Below are 9563 nucleotides of genomic sequence, written 5' to 3'. Positions count from 1 at the left end.
CACCGAAAACAGCCACCCCCTTTGCCGGTACATCTGAAACCACCTCACAACCCGCAAAGCACCAACCCCGAGGCCAGAGGGTATTCACCCCACTATACATGTCTCTATCTGCGGCCTTAAGGGTCCTGATCAAAAAGGGGCATCTGAAACCCCTAGAGTCACGCCCATTGCCTAATCCTCTCCTCATGCACACAACTCAGCCAAATACTGCGGTTTCCACCAATAGCATGGTCATGATACCGATCTATGCTTTAGATTACGTCATGAGATTCAGGATCTCATTGACAACAAAGTGATAGCGCTTCTTCAAAAGCCTAACATCACTACAAATCCTCTCCCACCATATAACCAAGCCCCTCCACCCTGGAAAATAAACCTTATCCAAACATTAGCCGTCTCATATGACCCTAATTTATACATCACCCCCTCCCACCTACCTAAGCCGGCACTGTTCATCCCAGAAAGCACGGACTTGTGCATGATAAGCGCGTCCATATCCCAACCCAAACTTGTGGTGGTGGCTGTGGTAGGAGACGGTATGCGTGAGGGGTCTGTGAGCTTAACTGAAGAGAAATACAACCCGTGCCACTACATTGTGCCAACAAGTCAGGCCAGACTAAGGGTGGAATTGCCGACGGGAATGGAGGTTAATGTAGTCCGGGAGGATGGACTAAGCCAGGGACTGGATGACTTAGCGGAACTCAAAGAGGACATCAACAATCTATAATTTTTCGATGAACAAGATCTAGAGAGTGTACAAATTGGCTGGTTTGATATGAATCAACGGATAATACGGGGTGGCTCAGTGATGAACCGAATATTCATGAGGGGTCTCAGCCGAAGCAGGAACAGATGGAAATGGGAATTGCTGTAACGGCCGAAATGGTCGACGACGAGGGAAAGTTGCCGAAGAGCACCAGTACTAAGAATTTTGCTCAAGAATTGAGTAGCGTTAGTACAGCCGATACAGAATAGGAGGCCGCGCTGAAGCGTTTCGAGCATGAAAGAATTGAGAATGATCAGAAGGCTAGAAAAGCTAAAGGCCCTGCGGGGATTGATTGTGATACGAATATGGGAATATTTACAATGGAATCGGACAGTTGCTTGTCGGTTGCTGGAGGAATATGGTGGGAAGATGATGATTTGCATCTTGCCCACATGGATAAAGATTGGGGACAGAACCCGCCTGATGATACATGGTATTCCGAAGAGGTGGATCACATGACCAGGAGTGGGTGGTACTTTAAGCCCCCACACTTGGACCAACCAGAAGCATCAGGGAATGATAAGGAGGCAGAAAAATAGAATGAGAAACTACTAGAAGAAGAAGCTATACTGAAGCAGTTAAAGGAAATTCAAGTAGACATATCCATTTGGAGATTGCTCATGGCTTCATGGGTGCACAGACAAGGCGTCCTATTAGCAATGGATAAGGCTAAGCTCTCTATTGACACAACTCCCGAGCAGTTAGTGGGACTGGTCCTTTCAGGAGGGGCTTCACCGACTTTGACCTTTACAGATAAGGAATTGCTGCCTGAGGGCTCTGAGCACAACAAACCACTATACATCTCTGTTGAATGTAAAGAGAAGTGGATACCAGTCATCTTGGTTGATACAGGGTCTGCAATTAATGTGCGTCCGTTGCGCACGGCCTATGCTATTGGCTTCAAGCCAGCAGACTTTGTACCAACGGCCCAGGTGATTCGGCCTTATGATAATACAAGTCAGGACGTGATGAGGACAGTTCAGATCAGAACGCAGGTTGGCCCGGCACAATAGGATATTGAGTTTCACATCCTGGATGTTCCGGCCATTTTTAACTTACTCCTTGGACGGCCGTGGCTGCACCAAGTGAAAGCTTTCTCCTCCACTCTACATCAGATGTTGAAGTACCCCCATGGAAAAGGGGTAGCTATTGTTTTTGGGAATTTTTCTATACATCCTCCGCTAGAAGTCACTACACCGATACTGGAAATTGTACACGGCAATGAGGATGTTTTCCTGTCTGCGTTCACCTTGGCTGAGGCCCGGGTAGTGCAAGATATCCTGGCTATTGATGAGGTGTTGTACGTTAGTGTTCAGTTAGTCTACCTTATGAATAAGCTACAACATGTACCCGAAATAGGATTGGGAAGGAGCGGCCGGAAGGGCATTGCTGCATTGGCTGAAGTGCCACATAACCCTAATATCTTTGGTCTAGGTTATACACCTACCAGAGAGGACTGGGTGAGAAAAGGGAAGGAAATGGCAGGAAGAGCCAAAACTAAGCAAAGTGAGAAGCACTATGAGTTGGTTCATAGACCCATTCAAGGAACCCTGAACGGCCGCTTTGTCAGGGAGGGGGAAGATTTTCCATTTTGCGGCTTTCCTGAGCCATGGCTGAACTTTGAGAAGTGGCGTTCACCTACTAGAGAGGACTGAGTGAGAAAAGGGAAGGAAATGGCAGGAAGAGCCAAAGCTAAGCAAAATGGGAAGCACTATGCGTTGGTTCATAGACCCATTCAAGGAACCCTAAACGACCGCTTTGTCCGGGAGGGGGAAGATTTCCCATTTTACAGCTTTCCTGAGCCATGGCTGAACTTTGAGAAGTGGGGTTCACCCGGCTTTAAGATCTTTTTTAACCTACAGTTGCAAGGGGATAAAGTAGCAGAAGAACAGACTGACCTACCAGCTGAGGCTGAACAGAGTACAGAGGATGAGACCAATGGTAGTGAATTTGAGATAGGAGCAGCGCTGGCTTGTCTCCTTTCGGATCCTCAGATCAAACCGGAGAGCTTGGGGGATGACTTCACCGTTTCCATGATCGGAGATCAATCAGCTGTGGACCCTTCCGGTGGTATTCTGGATGCATCTATCGCACCCTCTCTCGTTTGGTAGCTAGAGGAGGGCGTTTTGTCTGGCAGTTCTGAATCAGGTAGTTGTAGACACCCCATTTTTGACCGACTTTAAGACTTAGATGTCACCAATCGAGCACTCGGTGATGGTGCATATTGTGCTCATTTTGAGGTTTCAGAGTCTCGGCTACGAGCCTTGCCTCCGGACTTTGGGGCTCTTTTGTGCTTTGCCTCGGTTTGCGAACTAGGTCCTGTTTTCTCTTCTTCAAGGAAGGGAGAGGTCTCGTAGACCATCCCTCAGTTGCCGTAGGCTGCGTTTCGTGGTCGTAGGCCATTTTTCCCGTTTGGAGACCAGTTTTTGATTTTCGGAACCGTTGGCCGTGTGCCTCGATTCGGGACCGCTTAACTACCTCTGTTTGCTCTGGTTTTTGGCACACACCTTGTTTCCTCTCTTTTGAGGGACACTGTGGCCAGAGAGACCACCTTCGTGGTTGCACGCCACTTCCGGTACTTAATAGCCTATTTTCGGGGGCCTAAGCCGCTTGTTTTGGCCCCCGAACCCTCGTTTTGCATCTGTTAGGGTTCATTTTTGGTATGGACCCTATTTTCATTGTTTGAGAGGTGGTACTATAGTGGGATACCTGCAATTCTTTTGGAAATCATTTTCTCTCTCCTCTAACTGATTTTCTTGACAGAAAGCTGGTTTTCCTCACTTTTGGGCCATAATTTTTGGTCTCCCATACCACCATTGTGTTGTACTCATCTGGAAGGCCACCAATATGGGTAAGCCGACCAGCTTTTCTTCTTGACCCTTTTGAACCTTGCTAGAAAGCTGGTTTTCCTCTCCCCTGGGCCACAATTTCTAGTCTCCCACCATACAGCTGTATTCTACTCATCTGGGAGGCCACCTTTCTGGTATGGTTGACCAGCATTTCACCTTAACCCTTTTGACCCCTGGTCAGCCGACCAGGGGAAGTGGTCGGCCGACCACCTTGGCTGGTCGGCCAGCCTTCTACTTTTTGGCCTTCTTGAGTGCAACACAGCTGTGCCAGCTGTGAAACATTTGACCCATCCTCCGGGATTTTAACCCTCTTGTTTGTCTTCTTAAGGAGGTTTTGACCATTTTCCTTAGCTTCTAAGAGAAGCTTGACTCTTTTGTCAAGCTTCTTGAGGAAGCTTGACCGTTTTGGTCTAACTTCCTCAAGAAGCTTGACCCTTTTGCTTAGCTTCTTTTAGAAGCTTGGCCTTTTTACTTGAGGCTTCTCCAAGAAGCCTTGGCCTTCTCCCTCTATAAAACAAACCCTCCTCTCCATTTGAAAGGGTTAGAAAATTTAGCCAAGGCATATACCTACTCTCCTCCATATCTCTCTCATCCAAGCTGAAATACTCCATTGTTCTTGGCCATTACACCGCACCTCCTAGCACAACACCTCCACCATCTATCCAAGCACCTTGCAGCTATTTTTCAGACATTGAAGGCTCACCTTCTTGGTCCAGAACCTGCTGCGTTGCTGTGCTACAAGGGTAAGTCATCATTTTCCCATTTTTTGCATTATTTTGCTTCATAGCTTAGTCCTATTTGCAAGCATTTCTGGGTTTCATCTTAAACTGAAAAGTGTCTTATTCTAAGCTCCTCTTGAAGTTTGTTTAAGGATACTTTTCTGTTTGAGGTCATCTACCTCCTTGTATGCTCCATTACTCTTTGTAGGCTTATTTTGCTTCCTATCTTAGTCTTACTTGAAAGCATTTTCGAGATTTGTCATAAATTGAAAAGAGTCTTATTTTGAGCCCCTCTTGAAGTTTGATTAAGGGCATTTTTCTGTTGGGGATCATCTACCCCTTCGTATGCTTGTTTGCATCTTGTTTTGAGCCTTGCATCTAGGCCCTTGTTGCATGCTTTGTTTGGGCTTCTAGCCAGTGAAATCCGGTGGATTTTCAGTGGCTATCACATTGTTTTGAGAGCCAAAATCAAAGGGGGGTAACCCCCTCTCTCCTTGTCTTGTTTGTTAGCCCTTTTAGCCTTCCAAAGGACTCCCATTTTGCATGCTTTGAAGTCTTGTTTCAGGCCATTATTTGTGAGTTTTTAGGTCTACCTTAACTCTGTCCAGAGCCCCTTTGGCCATATTTTGTGTCTGTCATGTATGTGCGGAGCAATCCTCCTCGAGGCCTTTCAAAGGGGCTTTCATTTGCATGCTTCATTGACCCATTCCAGGGCCTTTTTGGTGGGTTTTAGGACCCTCATAACCTTATTTCCAGAGTTGGTTTTGCCATTTGGTGTGTCCATCATATAGTTGCGGAACAACCCCTTGCATGGCCCTCCAAAGGAGCCCATCATTTTTTCATGCATTGACTGAGTTTTAGTGGTTATTTGGGCATATTTTAGCATACCATATTGCTATTTTTGACTGGTTTAGTGACCTCTCTTGTGCTTCATGTACATGTAATGTAAACCATGTTTACTAGCCTATGTTGCATGTTGTTTTAGCCCTTCATGTTAGCACTTTTTGGCCATGCTTAGAACTGATTTGGTGCATGTTTAGGACTGCCTTGGCTCTGTTTTCATGCGTCATGGTCAAATAATGCTTGCTTTGCATACTTGTGGTTCAATGCATTCGCCTAGTTTTGAGTTTCGGGGCTTATTTTGTGCATTGGGTGACATGTTTTCATGATTTGGGACTATTGAGCATCTTATTTCAGAGCTGGAAATTGCATGTTTGTATGCCATCTTTCATCCCTTGCCATGCTTTGGTAGGGTGGCATTTGATGCCCTAGGATTGGTCCCTTGCATCGTGAATGTTTGCATGTGTTTCGGTTGTCTCATTTCCATCATATGGCCACTAATGTGAGTGTGGCTGAGGTTCACTCATATTGGTGTAAGTCCATCTTGCATTGTGTATGCCATTTCAGTCTGTAGCATTGCGTATGCTAGGTTGCATGTTAGAGCATTGTGCATGCCATGTTACATCACGCGCATTGTGTATGCCATTTTAGTCCATAGCATTGCGTATGCTAGGTTGCATGTTAGTCGCATTGTGTATGCCATCTCATTTGCATTGTGTTTGGGATAGGAGTTAGCCCAAACACGGGAAACGAAGGACGTTTCGTACTCAAAGCGATGACACGTGTCTCAATTCCCGGTCGCCGACACTCCGAATTAACCATGATGAAGTCTAAACCTTGTTGTGTTTATACTTGCATTCGTTCCATTGAGTCGTGAAAATTTGACTTCTCGGCCATCATACATTGAGATGCGTGATTGGTGGCACGAGGATCGAGGTCTACACTCCCTTGAGCTTATGCAAGGACGGGGAGAGTGGTCTTGCACACATATGTTGAAAATACCTTGCTTTCTCTCTCTCTTGCCTTTGTTGTAGAAAAACCAAGATCCAGGGGCAGAAAGTGGTTGGCCGACCAGGTTTTCTGGCAGGCCGACCACCTTTTTTGGTTTCCACCACAAAGGGTGGTCGGCAGGTGTCTCCCAAGCCAAAGGGTGGTCGGCAGCCTTCCCAAGGTGGAGTTTCAGCCTTCTAGAGCTTTGTGCAAGTTTCTAAAATCAGTTGCAAACAAAGGCGAGACGAGGCATCGCGATGCAATTTCCCGACGAGGCAACTCGTGCATGCATGCATCTTTCATCATTCGGAACAGAGCTGAGGCGGTCCATGAATTTGCATACTAGTTTATTGCTTTCCTAGTTAATTTGTTAATTAATTAGGGTTTTGTAATATTTAATTATTCATTCGGACTGTAATTATTTATTCAGACCCTCCAAGCGAGGCACAATTGTAATAAGTGTGCGTGTGTGCGATGTATGCCTTCTAACCCCACGTTTTTCTCCCTTTTATTTATCAGCTTATGATGGTTGGATTAGGGCATATTTCAATTAGCATACTTATGCTCGCATGTTTGTATCCATTCATCTGTCTTGCATGCACCGGGCTCGGCGCATCATACTGACTGCATTGTATTTCAATTCCAAGTTGAATACGTGTATCAGTTGTTGCATTTCATATGTCATTCTTAGAATAGCCGAGCCTATTGTAGTTACATTTTTGCATGTGTTGCATTAGGCATTTCAGCATAGTTAGGATCATGCATGGATTTGTAACATAGCTTCTGTTTTAGCTTAGAGTACTCGGTAAGTGTTTATGCTTTAGCATCCTTGCATGTATGTGACTGACTACCATGATAGCATGCTTACCCTGAGGCTATGTGCTTATGTGATATACCTGCCTGAATGCCTGTGGGTAAAGGTTGGATTATCTGAATTGAAATAATGCATTGACTGTGAGTTTTAAACCCACTAGATAGTGGCAAAATCATGTTTTCTAAGCCCACCCGAGGGTGGCAAAATCTACATTTTTAGCCTACTTGCCAATAGCAAACCGCTTTCAAAAAAACAAACATAAAATGTTTTGTTCCAATTTAGGCGATCCAGTCTATACTTGTATGCTGTGCGCATCACATAGTAAATCTAGGCTAATAACCAGAATAAGAACGCATAATGTTTTCAAAACTAGATATCGTGGTTAGTAGAGGCCGATCTTTGATCGAGCGAGCGGGGGTGCTCACGAAGTGACCTTCCCCAATCGTACCCAAGTTCCCGAGCCGAGGCAACTTTGGTGATGACGGACACGTGGCCTTAGGCAAATGAGTCAGGGTTTCCTAAATTTCCCAAAATAAAATATTTAGGTGGCGACTCTGTATCTGGCAAAGCAGTCCATGTTTGGCACTTCTTTCAAAAAAATCTGTTTTCAAAAAATGATTTGTCGGATCTGGACTCTTTGATGATTCATCGGTCTTGCATTGCACTCTGCGAGATTAGATACAGGACCGTGACATTTGAGTCCTGAACTGTAGTAAGCCCAAATGAACAAAACAGAGTGGGGGGTTCCCTCCCGGGACGTTCGGGGACATCAACAGTTTCAGGCGACTCTACTGGGGAGTTAGAGAACTTGACTTGAACTCATGATATCTTATTTTGACTACACTTATGTGTTTCTTTGCATTGCATTTGCATTGGTGCGCCTAGGACACCGTGTTTGTCGTATACTATTCCTGAATGGTTTATCGGAGGCTCGTTTCGAGAAGTGTGCCATAAGGCTGACCGGTTGTGGGCTCTGCCACGACGGGAACACAAACCCCGATTTTATCGGGGCACCCTTTTTGGCCATTCGACCTAGTGCATATTCGGAATCGATAGTGACCATTCCAAACTAGGACAGGTTGCTTACCCGATTATAGGTTGTTTGAAACCACTGTGTGCATAGTGAAACCCTAGCTCCTGACAAAATAGGACAGGGAAACCCTACCCCAACATGGGGGTGGTTTGGCTCTCACTTGCTTATTATGTGCTTTTATAGTGCATCTCTACAGGAATGCATGTATCAGTTTGCAAGTTTGGGCATCAGGCCTACCTGCACCAGTTCAGTATTTTGGGAATCAATTATCTGCGAGTATCAGATTCAGTTTATAGGGGGAGTAATTTGGGGATAATGATCAGTGTTTGAGAATAGTAGTTTCAGCTTATCGACTGTGTGTTGTGATGCCCAACTGTGTGTTGTGTATTTATTTAAAGCCGTTATGCTGTTCGTTTGTCTGGTTGTTTATTTAATTATTATTGTTTTTATTTATCTTTTTGCTAGGTAGTTTAGCACAATTGCTTCAGACCAAGCAGATATTCCCCAAGCACTCTGGACAAGAGGTCGCCGACTCAATCGATCTGAGGATCTAGTCGACGGACAACCAGTGTTCCACTCTGTACCCTCGGTTATCAAACGGAGGCTGAGAAAACGCAGTGTATCTGAGCAGAGGTTACAAGAGCAGTGGTCTACCCCATCAGTGGACAGTCGGGCTGAGATCTCAATTGTTGCCATAGAGATAGATATACCAATCGGTCAAATGGATCAGCAGAACACGTTAAGATGGAGGCAATGATGCGTCAACTCCAAGAAAGTATGAAACTTTTGCAATAGGACGCCGTCCGCCAAGTGAAATTTACCAAGCAGCAGGCTGTGATCATGGCCTAGCAGGCTGAGCTAATCACCAGGTTGCAACAGCAAAACGGAGCATCTGCTTCGCATCAAGCTTCTCCACCACCAGGGGTTCAGACACCCGGGGAAACACCAAATGTCCAGGAGGGTACGGACATTCCGATAGGGCTGGCTCCACCCCCAATCGTACCTCAACTGTCCAAAACACCTACCAACCTACCGGACTCTCCCTTCGAATTCGAAGTCGACCCTACAGCATTGAAATTGAGCAAGCTTGAGAAGTTGTTCAAAAAATCCCAAGGGGTAAAGTCCATTCCAGACATTGAGGACGGGTACACTAACATGGCTGTGACGCTGCCAGATAGGTTCAAAATGTCACAAATCGACCGCTTTGACGGATCTGGGGATCCCATGGTGCATCTCCGGTTGTTCTCAGATATACTAGGGCCGATGGGCCTCACCAGACCGCAGAAGCTTTCATTATTCGGCCGGACCCTGTCAGGTGTGGCCGCTATCTGGTACGCGAAATTAGAAGACGATGTTAAGCGAAACTGGGATGAGATGGCCGAGGCTTTCATTGCACAGTACTCCTATAACACACAAATTGAGATTACAACCCGTGATCTTAAGACAACAAGGCAAGAGCCTAAAGAGAGCTTTTCGAAGTTCGTAGCCAGGTGGAGAGCGAAGGCCTCGATGATGACCCTAAGGCCTACTGATAAAGATCAAATTCGGATGA

The sequence above is a fragment of the Camellia sinensis genome, chromosome 3 (assembly GCF_055761805.1).
Source record: "Camellia sinensis isolate YWXY chromosome 3, ASM5576180v1, whole genome shotgun sequence".
Taxonomy (NCBI): Eukaryota; Viridiplantae; Streptophyta; class Magnoliopsida; order Ericales; family Theaceae; genus Camellia; species Camellia sinensis.
This window is presented reverse-complemented; position numbering follows the sequence as displayed.